At 46.8% G+C, this 13,163-nt stretch overlaps 1 non-coding gene across 1 annotated transcript; it reads left to right on the forward strand.

Annotated features, from left to right (window-relative positions):
- The first annotated feature begins 12,627 nt into the window (after positions 1–12,627).
- Positions 12,628–12,700, forward strand: trnav-aac. Its single transcript has one exon. It is a non-coding gene; the product is annotated as a tRNA-Val (tRNA).
- Positions 12,701–13,163: the final 463 nt, after the last annotated feature.

A 13,163-nucleotide genomic window follows, 5' to 3' on the forward strand; every position in this document is an offset into this window, starting at 1 on the left:
GTGGTCCTTGGGTAGTATATCATTACTTACAGCGGTCCCTGGGTAGGATATCATTATTGACAGTGGTCCCTGTGTAGTATATCATTATTTACAGTGCTCCCTGTGTAGTTTATCATAATTTACAGTGGTCCCTGGGTAGGATATCATTATTTACAGTGGTCCCTGTGTAGTATATCATTATTTACATGGTCCCTGTGTAGTGTATCATTATTTACAGTGGTCCCTGTCTACTATTCTACCATATCAGTTGTCCCAGGGCAGTATGCCATTATTTACAGCGGCCCAGTTGTAGTACATCATTATTTGCAACGGTCCGAGCGTGTGATTTCATTATTTACAGGCGGCCCTGGATACTATATCATTATTTGCAATGGTTCCTGGGTAGTATATCATTATTTACAATGGACCGTGGGTGGCATGTCATTATTTACAGTGGTCCCTGGACAGTATATCATTATTTACAGTGGTCCCTGGATAGTATATCATTATTTACAGTGGCCCCTGGGCAGTATATCATTATATACAGTGGTCCCGTGTCATATATCTTGATTTAATTTCGTTTAATTTCGTTTGATTTAGTTATTTGCTGGCGCCCTAGGTAGGATATTTTATTTACAGTCGTCACTGTGTAGTACGTCATTATATACAGCGGCCCAGCGTGTAGGTTCGTTATTTACAGAGATCTCTGGATAGTATATCCTTATTTAGAGTGGTCCCTGGCCAGTATATCATTATTTCCAGTGGTCCCTGGTAAAATGTCATTCTTTACACTGGCCCCTGTATAGTACATCATTACTTACAACGGTCCCAGCGTGTAATTTCATTATTTACAGTGGTCCCTGTGTAGTATATCATTAGTTACAGTGGTCCCTGGGTAGTGTATCATTATTTACAGTGGTCCCTGTGTAGTATATCATTATTTACAGAGGACCCTGGATAGTATATCATTATTTACAGTGGCCCCTGGGTAGTATATCATTATTTACAGTGGTCCCTGTGTAGTATATCATTAGTTACAGTGGTCCCTGGGTAGTGTATCATTATTTACAGTGGTCCCTGACTACTATTCTATTATTTCAGTGGTCCCTGGGCAGTATATCATTATTTACAGTGGTCCATGGGTAGGATATCATTATTTACAGTGTCCCTGGCTACTATTCTATTATTTAAGTGGCCCCTTGGCAGTATATAATTATTTACTGTGGTCCTTGGGTAGTATATCATTATTTACAGTGGTCCCTGGGTAGGATATCATTATTTACAGTGGTCCCTGTGTAGTATATCATTATTTACAGTGGTCCCTGGGTAGTGTATCATTATTTACAGTGTTCCCTGGCTACTATTCTACTATATCAGTTGTCCCAGGGCAGTATGCCATTATTTACAGCGGTCCAGTTGTAGTACATCATTATTTACAACGGTCCGAGCGTGTGAATTCGTTATTTATAGTGGTCCTGGATATTACATCATTATTTATAGTGGTCCCTGGGTAGTATATCATTATTTACAGAGGTCCCTGGGTAGTATATCATTATTTACAGAGGTCCCTGGGTAGTATATCATTATTTGCCGTGGTATCTTGGCAATATATCATTATTTACAGATGTCCTCTGAAGTTCATCATTATTTACCAAGGTCCTAGGGTGGAATTTCATTATTAACAGTGCTCCCTGGAAACTATATTATCATTTACAGTGATCACCGGGTGATATATCTTTATTTACAGTGTTGCCTGTGTAGTATGCCATTATTTACAGTGGCCCTCGGTAGTATATCATTAGTACAGTGGTCCCTGGGTAGAATATCATTATTTTAGGGGCTGGCTTAGCTCACAAGGCTAAATCGCTGGCTTTTAAAGCAGACCAAGCAGGCCAGCAGCACGGTTCGATTCCCGTACCAGCCTCCCCGGACATGCGCCTGAATGTGGCGACTAGGGGCTTTTCACAGTAACTTCATTGAAGCCTACTCGTGACAATAAGCGATTTTCATTTCATATCATTATTTACTGTGGGCCATGGTCAGTACGTCATTATTTGTAGTGCGTCGCACATCACTATTTACAGCGGTTCCTCTTTCACCTGTGATTATCCCTCTCTCTGGATCTGTAATGATTTGATTACCTGCAAATGCTCGCATTCCAAGCATTGTCCGGCATCTCTGACTTTGTCTATATAAATGTTTCTGGAACATACCTTGCCATTCACCTGAGGATGGAGCTGCGCTCCGAAAGCTCGTATTTGAAACAAACCTGTTGGACTTTAACCTAGTTTTGTAAGACTTCTTACTGTGCTCACCTCAGTCCAACGACCGTCATCTCCACATCACAATATGTGCACACTCCCTCACACTCTATCTCTCCCTTCCATTCTCTCCATCTCATACATATTCTCCCTCCTCACACTCTCTCACTCGCTCACACCCTCTCTCTCCCTCTCTCTCACACTTCTTCCCTCTCTCGCACTCTCAGCCTCTCTCGCACCCTCCATCTATCACACTCCCTCCCTCTCTCGCACTCTATCTATCACACTCCCTCCCTCTCTCGCACTCCCTCTCGCACTCTAACCTTCTTTCCCTCTCTCGCACTCTCTCTCTCTTGTGCTGTCTCCCTCTCTCTCCTTCTGACATGTTCTCGACCTCACTCAGCCTCTCTCGCACCCTCCATCTATCACACTCCCTCCATCTCTCCCACTCTCACGCACTCACCCTCCCTCTGTCTCTCCCTGCATGCCTCGCTCCCTCACACACTCTTTCCCTCTCTCACACTTTCTCTCACACTCTTTCCCTCTCTCACACTTTTTCCCTCTCTCACACTCTTTACTTCTCTCCAACTGTCTCTCACATTCTTTCCCTCTCCTACTCCCTCAGTCACTCAGTCGCTCTCTTATGTCTGATATAATGTTAGTATTTTATACACCATCCTTCTCACACAATCTGCCTCCCTCATCCACTCACCCACTCGGCTCCATTCTCTGCTTCCCTTTCTATCAGACAATCTACCTCCTTCTCTCGTTTTATTCTTTATTTCTCCCACCCTCTTTCTCTCCCATTCTATCTCCTCCCACCCTCTTTCTCTCTCACCCTGTCTTCTTGCAGCGCATCGCACAGACCAGTTCTCTCTTCCTCCACATCTCACCCCGCCTCTCTCCCAGATTAAGTGAATGAAATTAATTAGATTCGTTTATTGTCGCAAGCAGGCTTCAGTGAAGTAACTGTGAAAAGCCACTACTCGCCACATTCCAGCGCCTGTTCAGGGAGGCTGGTACGGGAATGGAACCGTGCTGGTGGCCTGCTTGGTCTGCTTTCAAAGCCAGCAATTTAGCCCAGTGAGCTAAACCAGCAGTCTGGCCAGTCTGTGTATCAGATGGTCGGCTGGTATCAGTTAGAGACGGGGTATTAGTTTTCACAGCTGTATATGTTTTAATGCTGCTCTCTGAGGTGTTGAGTTTGAATGTGCTGCAGCCTCTGAGTTTTCTGAGGTTCCAATGGTTCTAAAGATTTTCTTAGTTTGAGGGTCTGAATTAGATTTAGATATGGGATCACATACTTTGCGCTTAAAACAGTTCCAGATTTTGGAGACATTGAAATGTGCTACTTAGGCTCAGACAGAACGTACTGACATCAAATAAAGGAATGGTCTCAGATAGAGGCAGCTACATCCCAGAGGGCAGTGGAACCACCCAGAGAAACACACTGACAATTGGAACTGAATCACTGAATGGTCACAGGTACAGAGGCAGCTCCATCCCAGAGTGCAGTGGACCCACCCAGAGAAACACACTGACAATTGGAACTGAATCACTGAATGGTCACAGTTACAGAGACAGCGACACCCCAGAGTGCAGTGGACCCACCCAGAGAAACACACTGACAATTGGAACTGAATCACTGAATGGTCACAGTTACAGAGACAGTTACACCCCAGAGTGCAGTGGACCCACCCAGAGAAACACACTGACAATTGCAACTGAATCACTGAATGGTCACAGATAGAGGCAGCTACACCCCAGGGTGCAGTGGAACCACCCAGAGAAACACACTGACAATTGGAACTGAATCACTGAATGGTCACAGATAGAGGCAGCTACACCCCAGGGTGCAGTGGAACCACCCAGAGAAACACACTGACAATTGGAACTGAATCACTGAATGGTCACAGATAGAGGCAGCTACACCCCAGAGTGCAGTGGAACCACCCAGAGAAACACACTGACAATTGGAACTGAATAACTGAATGGTCAGAGTTACAGAGGCAGCTACATCCCAGAGTGCAGTGAAACGACCCAGAGAAACACACTGACAATTGGAACTGAATCACTGAATGGTCACAGTGGTGTGAGGGTTATCACTGTAACAGTCTGAGATCTAGAGATGGGACTGATGTTGTCTGAGTGGACAGTATCATTTCTGTTAGTGTTAGCTGAACAATGTGATCAACACAGTTCAGCGTTTGGAAAGTGGTTACTCACTCAAAAGAGAATATTTTATTTCACTGAACACAATATCGTAATCTGTTTGTTCATATATTTCTAATAATAACGTGTACGATTTCACAACCTCAATATCCCTGATGTGGTCCCCCAGGGTATAAATTAAATGCTTTGGGAACATATAACCTCGGAGTTTCAGACACAGAGACTGACACCAGCACGAAAGGACACATCACTTCATACAGGCTAAATCGCTGGCTTTTAAGGCAGACCAAGCAGGCCAGCAGCACGGTTCGATTCCCGTACCAGCCTCCCCGGACAGGCGGCGGAATGTGGCGACTAGGGGCTTTTCACAGTAACTTCATTGAAGCCTACTCGTGACAATAAGCGATTTTCATTTTCATTTTCAAGTGAATATCACCATTGAACTTGTGTAAATCTGTGTGTGAGCGGCTCTCTGATTTGAAACTTTGAGTGAAAATGTTTAATCCTGATCTCGAGCTCACTGTTATACAGACACATGATCAACGATATAATTGTCAAATGTATTTAAGCATGTCAATGGTTTCAATCCCTTCCATCAAATCACAATAAACCTCTGTTTGTTACTCACTGGATCTCTGACCGGTGAAGTTATGATATTGAGTGGCATCTTGTATAATGTTAGATTGGATCTCAGTGAAGGCAATTTCTCTGAAGGGAGGTTTAGGAGGAGAAAGAATTAAAGCAGACTGCGTGTGGGTAACTAACCAGAGTGGAATATCTGACAGCTGTGAGGAAGTGTTACTGGAAGTATCTCAGTGTAGAATTGGAATGAGTGTGGGTCTCTCGCCAGAGTGGAATATCTGACAGCGGTGAACAAGGATTACTGGAAGTATCTGACAGTGTAGAATTGTACTGAGTGTGGGTCTCTAACCAGAGTGGAATATCTGATCTAATTATCTCTCGATTACTGAGGCTATCTGTCCATGTGTAATTGTATTGTGTGTGGGTCAGTAACTGGACTGACATTAGTTAGTTCTATTTTGAAATGATGTATTTTATTGGTGAGTTGTTGCTTCATTCTGTGGAGTTCTCTATGTGAGTTTTAACTTTGGAATAGGTTGAAAAGAGGAAGAGTTTGAAAATGAAATGAAAATGAAAATCGTTTATTGTCACGAGTAGGCTTCAATGAAGTCACTGTGAAAAGCCCCTAGTCGCCACATCCCGGCGCCTGTCCGGAGAGGCTGGTACGGGAATCGAACCGTGCTGCTTGGCCTGCTTTAAAAGCCAGGGATTTAGCCCAGTGAGCTATACCAGTCCCCAGTGAGCTAAACCAGCCCCTAGTGAGCTAAACCAGCCCCTGTTTGGTTGGGTTTTGAAGATGTTTGATATTTATTGTATGGAGTGAAATGTCCCTATCTCTGTTTTCTATTGACCTACCCCAACAGGAACAAACATGATCCACACTTCAATATTTCATAAAACCCACAACAGTGCAGTATTCCAATATGTTTTGTGATATTTTCTCATTTCTATTCATTCTGAAATGAACTCACAGGTTTGATCAATTGTTATGGATGTTTTTAAACTGTTTCTGCTTCACACGAATTGTGAATCTATTCACCTGAACCCAGAAACCCCTCCAGTCCATTCACACACTTGTTTTCCAAGGAGTGATTGCGGGACTTATTGTTCTGATCAAAATGCAGCAGCAGACACTGATCTGTCGGGAAATTAATTTCCCGTTGGAATACCCACTTTGCAAATTCATAATTACTGATAATGTGTTCTTGTAATTAGTTATATTCTTCCTCTGTATTCACTATCACTCTCAATTTGATTTTGTCTGTAAATTGTTCAATTATCGGACTGCTTCCCGATTCCGTAATGATGATGGGAATGGGGAAGGAGAGTGATCCCAATGCTGACCCTTGTGGAACACCACTTCCCACCTTCCACCAATCAGCCTAAATCCCTTTACCTCCTCTCCCTGTTTTATGTGTGTGTCGCCAGCATGTGTCAATTCTGCTGCTATGTCCCCTAACTCCACTGGCTCTGAGATTACCCATCAGTCTGTTATGTTGGATCTAACTGACGGCCTTTAGAAACTCAAATTGTTTAACATCTATTATACTACTCAGATCTATTATTTCTGATAGTTATTACAATAATTGGATGAAATGTGTCAGGAATAATGTTAACTTTGGAATATGTGCCGACTATTTAGTAGACTCTGTGTTATTGGATTTCTTTAACTCAGACTTCTAATTCCCTTTTTCCAACTGTTGACATTGTGACTGGAAGATTTTATTATGTTCTGTTGTAAATTCAAGAATAACAGAGACCGACTTCTGCTTTTCAATTCTTTGGTAATTATTCTGATGGTGATCAGTGAGTAGATAATATTGTCTCTGCTGTTTCTCACTGTCTATTTTATGAATATTTGTTGCTGAAAACCATCTGCCTCCAGTCATCTCCCTCTACCTGGACCCCACCCTCTGGCTTCCTATCAGCTCTTGATCTTTTCATTGAGATCTGTCAGTGCAACATCGACCGTCTCAATTTCTCTGTGAAATGAAAAATGAAATGAAAATCGCTTATTGTCACAAGTAGGCTTCAATGAAGTTACTGTGAAAAGCCCCTAGTCGGCACATTCCGGCGCCTGTCCGGGGAGGCTGGTACGGCTGGTGCCTCTCACCAACTCTATCCTGACTCACTCGAAACTTGCTCCAAACCTCTCTCTAATATCCAACCCTGACCTGGTGATCTGAGCTGCCCACAAGGGCGGTGCCATTATTGTCTGGTGTACTGACTTCCTCCTCACAGAGACTGACCGTCAACTCTCAGGCCCATCCTGCTACCTCCTCCTAGACCAGCACCACACCACCAAACATCATGATATTGTTCCCAGGATACTCACTGACCTCATTGGCTCTGGATATCCTCTGTTCACAGCCTCAGACATCATCGTCCCACAACCCCACACATCCTGCATCAACCTCCTGCTTCTACCTCCTTCCCAAAATCCACAAACAGGAAAGTCCCAGTAGACCCATTATTCCGGCCTGTTTCATCCCAGCAAGATCATTTCTTCCTATCTTGATTTCATCCGCTTTACCTTATTCTGCCCCTTCCTAATGACATTGGCGGAACAGTGACACAGTGGTTTGCACTGCTGCCTCACAGCACCAGGGTCCCCAGATCAATTCCCACCTTGGGTCACTGTCTGTGTGGAGACTGCAGTTATCCCCCTGTCTCCGTGGGTTTCCTCCAGGTGCTCTGGTTTCCTCCCACAGTCCAAAGATGTGCAGGTTAGGTGGACTGGCCATGATAAATTAATCCGTAGCGTCCAAAAAATGTGTAAATTCGATTAAGGGGTTAATTAGATAGGCGGGGGTGTGAGCTTGGTTGAGTTACTCTTTTAGAGGTTTGGTACAGACTTAATGGGCCGAATGACCTCCTTTTGCACTGTGGGAAGCCTATGATTCCTGATTCCTCTGGTGCCGTATGTCATATAAGGAAGGTCCATTTTCCTGGCCCCAACCGCCTAATCTTCACAATGGATGCCCAATTCTCTGCAGGTCCGTTCCCCAACAGGAGGGTTATGTACAGATCCTCATATCCTGCTTCCTGTGAAGACTGCATCTGATTCTCCCACTTTCTCCGCCTCCATCGCTTCTGTTCTGATGATGACGTGTTCGAAAATAGCCTGTCTGGCATGTCTGTCTTTTCCTTAACCGGGGCTGTCCCCACCACCTTCCTTTTGTTAACAGGGCTCTCAATCGTGTTCAATTCATTTCTCACACCTCTGTCCTCACACATCCCCCTCCCTCCCGGAAAGATGATAATGTCTCCCTATTCTCAATTTCCACACCATCAGCCTCCACATTGAAAGGAAATTCCTCCACCATTTCTGTCAACTCCAGCATAATGTCACCACCAAAGACATCTTCACCTCTCTCCAACCACCCCCCTCAATGTCTGCATTCCTCGGGTACCCTCTTCAGGCTCCCTCCTCGACACCTTTATCCACTTCCCCATCACACCCCACACCCCTTTCCCTTCCCCGGCACCTGCCCCTGCAATCACAGACGGTGCAACAACTGTCGTTTTACCTCCTCCAGGCTCATGGTACTCGGCAGCAAACTCTCCTTTCTGGAGAAGCAGCGTTTCACTTCTGTTCCTTCAGTTTGGTCTACTGTATTTGCTGCCAATACCGTCTCCTCTACATTGGGGAGACTAAACACAGAATGGGAGACTGCTTTGTGGAACACCTTCTCTCAACCCACAGCATGGCCCCAGCCGTCCTGTTGTGAGCATTGTAACTCAGCAACTTGCTCTCAGGCCCACATGTCTGTCCTTGGCCTGCGGCAAGAATGCAGTGAAGTCCAATGTAAGCTGGAGGAGTAACATCTCATCTTCCAATTAGGATGTTACATCCCGCAGGAAGTAACTTCAATTTCAACAACTTTAGACTGGGAACTTTCTCCTCCATCTTAACGCCCTTGTTTTCGAACTTCCCTACTTTTTTGTCAAATGCAATGAGTCCGAATCTGGAGAGAGTCTATTCCGGCCAAGTGAACGCTGGGGAATGTCCAATGCCTGGGCGGGAACATTCCTGAGAAAAGCTTGGCAGGGATTGTTTTCAAACAGGGTGAGGATGGATTCCTGGGAACAGTGATGTTGGGGTGTTCGAGACATGGCAATGGGGGTTTCCTAGGATCGGGTGCTTTGCGAATGAGTAAACCTGGTAGGGGTGTGCCCTCGGAATGTTCTCGGGACTGGACAGACTCTATTCTGGACAGGTTGGGCTACACGGTACAGTTGATTCACAGATCCAGGGTCCCAGGTTCGATTCCTGGCTTGGGTCATTGTCTGTGCGGAGTCTTCACATCCTTCCCGTGTCTGCGTGGGTTTCCTCCGGTGCTACAGTTTCCTCCCACAGTTCAACGGTGCGCTGTTGGATGGATTGGCCGATAAATTGTGTTTAGTTTCCAAACAATTTAGATGGGGTCACTGGGTTATGGCGATGGGGTGGTCTTAACTGGCGTTTACTTTCCAAGGGCCGGTGCAGACTCGATGGGCTGAATGGCCTCCTTTTGCACCATACATTCTATACTTCTATTCCTCCCATGATTATGAAGTGGGAAGGTCCTGCGTTTGTTTTATTTTTCCATTGATCGTGGAGGATTCAAATAAACCAGGAATGGGGTCCAACCCCATCAGAAACAAAGTCCAGGGAACGGTCCAATCCGGGGTGTGGTCCAATAATTGAGCAGGGATGACAATCTCTGGTATGTTTGTATCCATTTTGGGACACCTGGCCGGCCGGAGTGAATCCTGTAAATGAGACTGAATGAGAAATGTAACCTCTCCCAAAGGTATCTGAATTATAAACATTTTCCTACCACTGCGATCAAACTGACAGTGCTGCAATCCACACTTTCCCGCATTCCCCATCTTTAACACAGGTGTTACATTTGCTACTTCCCTCTCTGCAATGTTAATCTCTGTGCCCACTCCTCTCGCAACACCCCCACCCACTGTCCATTATATTGATGCTGAGATTATGTTCAGACAGGGAGATTGACTATCCCGTAATTTCCCACGTCTCTCCTTTCTCTCTCTGACAGTTAAGTTACTGGGAATTGTGATTCTGAGTCGGGGGAAGTGTGGTCTCTCTACCTGCACCACTCGCTACCTGGTGGCCATGGCAACGGCGGATCTGCTGTATATTATCACAAAAGCCATACTGAACAGGATGAATGTTTATTATTACCCCTGGAGTTTCCTGTCCCTCTCCCCTGTGTGCCGTGTTGAATCTGTCCTGATGGCTGCAGCCCAGGACTGTTCTGTCTGGTTCACCCTCACTTTCTCCTTCGATCGATTTGTGGCCATTCGCTGCCAGAAACTGAAAACTAAATATTGTACCGGGAAAACTGTGGTTGTGGTTCTGTCCACAAGCGGCCTCCTGCTCTGTGTGAAAAACATCCCCCTGTACATTATATATGAATCTGTGAAGATAAACGACAATGTCCAGTGGGGCTGTCAGGCAAAGAGCAGCAGTTGGACTGACCCGGGATGGGTTGGATATTCCTGGTTTGATCAGGTGTTAACCCCATTGATCCCGTTCTTCTCAATCCTGTTGACCAACGCCCTGACAGTCAGACACATTTTACTCACCAGTCGGGTCCGGAAGACACTGAGGGCTCAGAGTCAGGGAAACAATCGCACAGACCCAGAGATGGAGAGCAGAAGGAAGTCAATGATTTTACTCTTCAGCATCTCCGGAGCTTTCATTCTCCTCTGGACCGTGTCTGTTATTAAATTTTTCTATCTGGATTTGTCAGATGTTGATTACCTCACCCTTCCTGAATATAATTTACAACAAGTCGGATTTATGCTGCGGGACGTAAATTGCTGCACAAACACATTTATTTATGTGGTGACTCAGTCCAGGTTCAGGGAGCAGATCAGGATCGCGGTGAAATATCCGGTTACATCAATTATTAAATTAATGAGTAAATCAACCTGACTGACAGCCTCTCAGCCAATCAGCAGATCCAGCTACTGACTGACAGCCTCTCAGCAGCTCCAGCCTCTGACCGAAAACCTCTCAGCCAATCAGCAGCTCCAGCCGCTGACTAACAGCCTCTCAGCCAATCAGCAGCTCCAGCCGCTGACTGACAGCTTCTCAGCCAATCAGCAGCTCCAGCCGCTGACTGACAGCCTCTCAGCCAATCAGCAGCTCCAGCCGCTGATTGACAGTCACTCAGGCAATCAGCTGTGGGTAGAACATTGGAAGTGCTGTCTGCGGGTGGAGCACTGGCAGTGCTGGCTGCGGGAGGGCACTGGCAGTGCTGGCTGTGGGGGGTGCAATGTCAGTGCTGACTGTGTTGGGGAGCACTGGCAGTGCTGGCTGTGTGGGGGAGCAGTGGCAGTGCTGGCTGTGTGGGGGAGCACTGGCAGTGCTGGCTGTGGGGGAGCACTGGCAGTGCTGGCTGTGGGGGGGGGGGGGTTACTGACAGTGCTGGCTGTGGCAGGGCACTGGAAGTGCTGACTGCGATGGGAGCACTGGCAGTGTTGGCTGTGAGAGGAGCACTGGCAGTGCTGGCCGTGGGAGGAGTGCTGGCTGTGGGGGAGCTCTGGCAATGCTGGCTGTGGGGGAGCACTGGCAGTGCTGAATGGGGGCGGCACTGGCAGTGCAGGCTGTGGGGGAGCACTGGCAGTGCCGGCTGTGGGAGAGCACTAGCAGTGCTGAATGGGGTGGCACTGGCAGTGCTGGCTGTGGGGGAGCACTGGCAGTGCCGGCTGTGGGGAGCACTGGCAGTGTTGGCTGTGGCAGGGCACTGGCAGGGCTGACTGCGAGGGGAGCACTGGCAGTGTTGGCTGTGGGAGGAGCACTGGCAGTGCTGGCGGTGGGAGGAGTGCTGGCTGTGGGGGAGCACTGGCAATGCTGGCTGTGGGGGGAGCACTGGCAGTGCTGAATGGGGGTGGCACTGGCAGTGCAGGCTGTGGGGGAGCACTGGCAGTGCCGGCTGTGGGGGAGCACTAGCAGTGCTGAATGGGGGTGGCACTGGCAGTGCAGGCTGTGGGGGAGCACTGGTAGTGCCAGCGGTGGGGGTGCACTGGCAGTGCCGGCTGTGGGTGGGAGCACTGGCAGTGCTGGCTGTGGGAGGGGGGGGGGGGGCTCTTGCAGTGCAGGCTGTGGGGGGAGAAACATCTGGTGTTTCCAGTTTAGTCTGTCGCTAAATATTACCTCAATCTCGTAACTGGTCTTCATCATCGAGGAATAGCAAAAGCCAGCAACTGCTGTGGGCCAGTGGCGCAATGGATAACGCGTCTGATTGCAAATCAGGAGATTCATGGTTCGACCCCTAGCTGGCTCGCAGTTCCTAGTTTTGGCGTCCCCTTTAGTTCAGTGGGTTGGACAGCTGGTTCCCGATGCAGAGCAAAGTGAGCAGGGCATCATCAATTCTCGTTTCAGCTGTGCTTACTTATGAAAGCCCTGCCCTCACAATTTAACTTCAAGCAAAACATAACTTATCTCCAGTTCAGCAAAGTTCAATATCTGATCCTTTGATAAGTTGAGATATCAGTTTTAAAGAAACGGCTTCTTCCAATAAGTTACATGGCCTCTCAGGGGAACCATTAGAAGCTGCAACAATACATTGAGGTTCAACATTGCACACGGCCACTGATGGCGAAGCTCCCAGCAGTTTCTGTGGTGTAGTGGTCATCACATTCGCCTAACACGCGAAATGTCCCCGGTTCGAAACTGGGCAGAAACATCCGGTGCTTTTCATTTTGTGTGACGAATGTTTGCACAAAATACGTTTCTTCCTCAATCTCGCACGTTCGAGGAACATGAGATTTGGTCTCTCATGAGATACTAAAATTCCTGCAACAAAGTCAGAAATACTGAATTTTCAAGACGCCAGGGGAAGAAAAGCCTTCCTTATTTTGCCACGATTCGAATATTAGCAGTTTGTTCATCCACCACAGAATCCATTGGGTTTACAGGTGCAGATGAACATATTTAATCACCATTTCAAACATGTCTAAATGTACGATAAAAGCAACTTACTGCGTATGCGTCAATGGGAAAGAAAAACAGAAAACACAGGACAGTCTCATCAGGTCTGACAGCCTCTGTGGAGAGAGATGGCAAGTGTCGTTTCGAGTCTGGCAAAGTCGTTTCGACTTTGTCGAAGCTGGACAACTGGATCTTTGGTTAAGTTTAGTTAAGTTTAG

Source organism: Scyliorhinus canicula, unplaced genomic scaffold (assembly GCF_902713615.1).
Source record: "Scyliorhinus canicula unplaced genomic scaffold, sScyCan1.1, whole genome shotgun sequence".
NCBI classification, from domain to species: domain Eukaryota; kingdom Metazoa; phylum Chordata; class Chondrichthyes; order Carcharhiniformes; family Scyliorhinidae; genus Scyliorhinus; species Scyliorhinus canicula.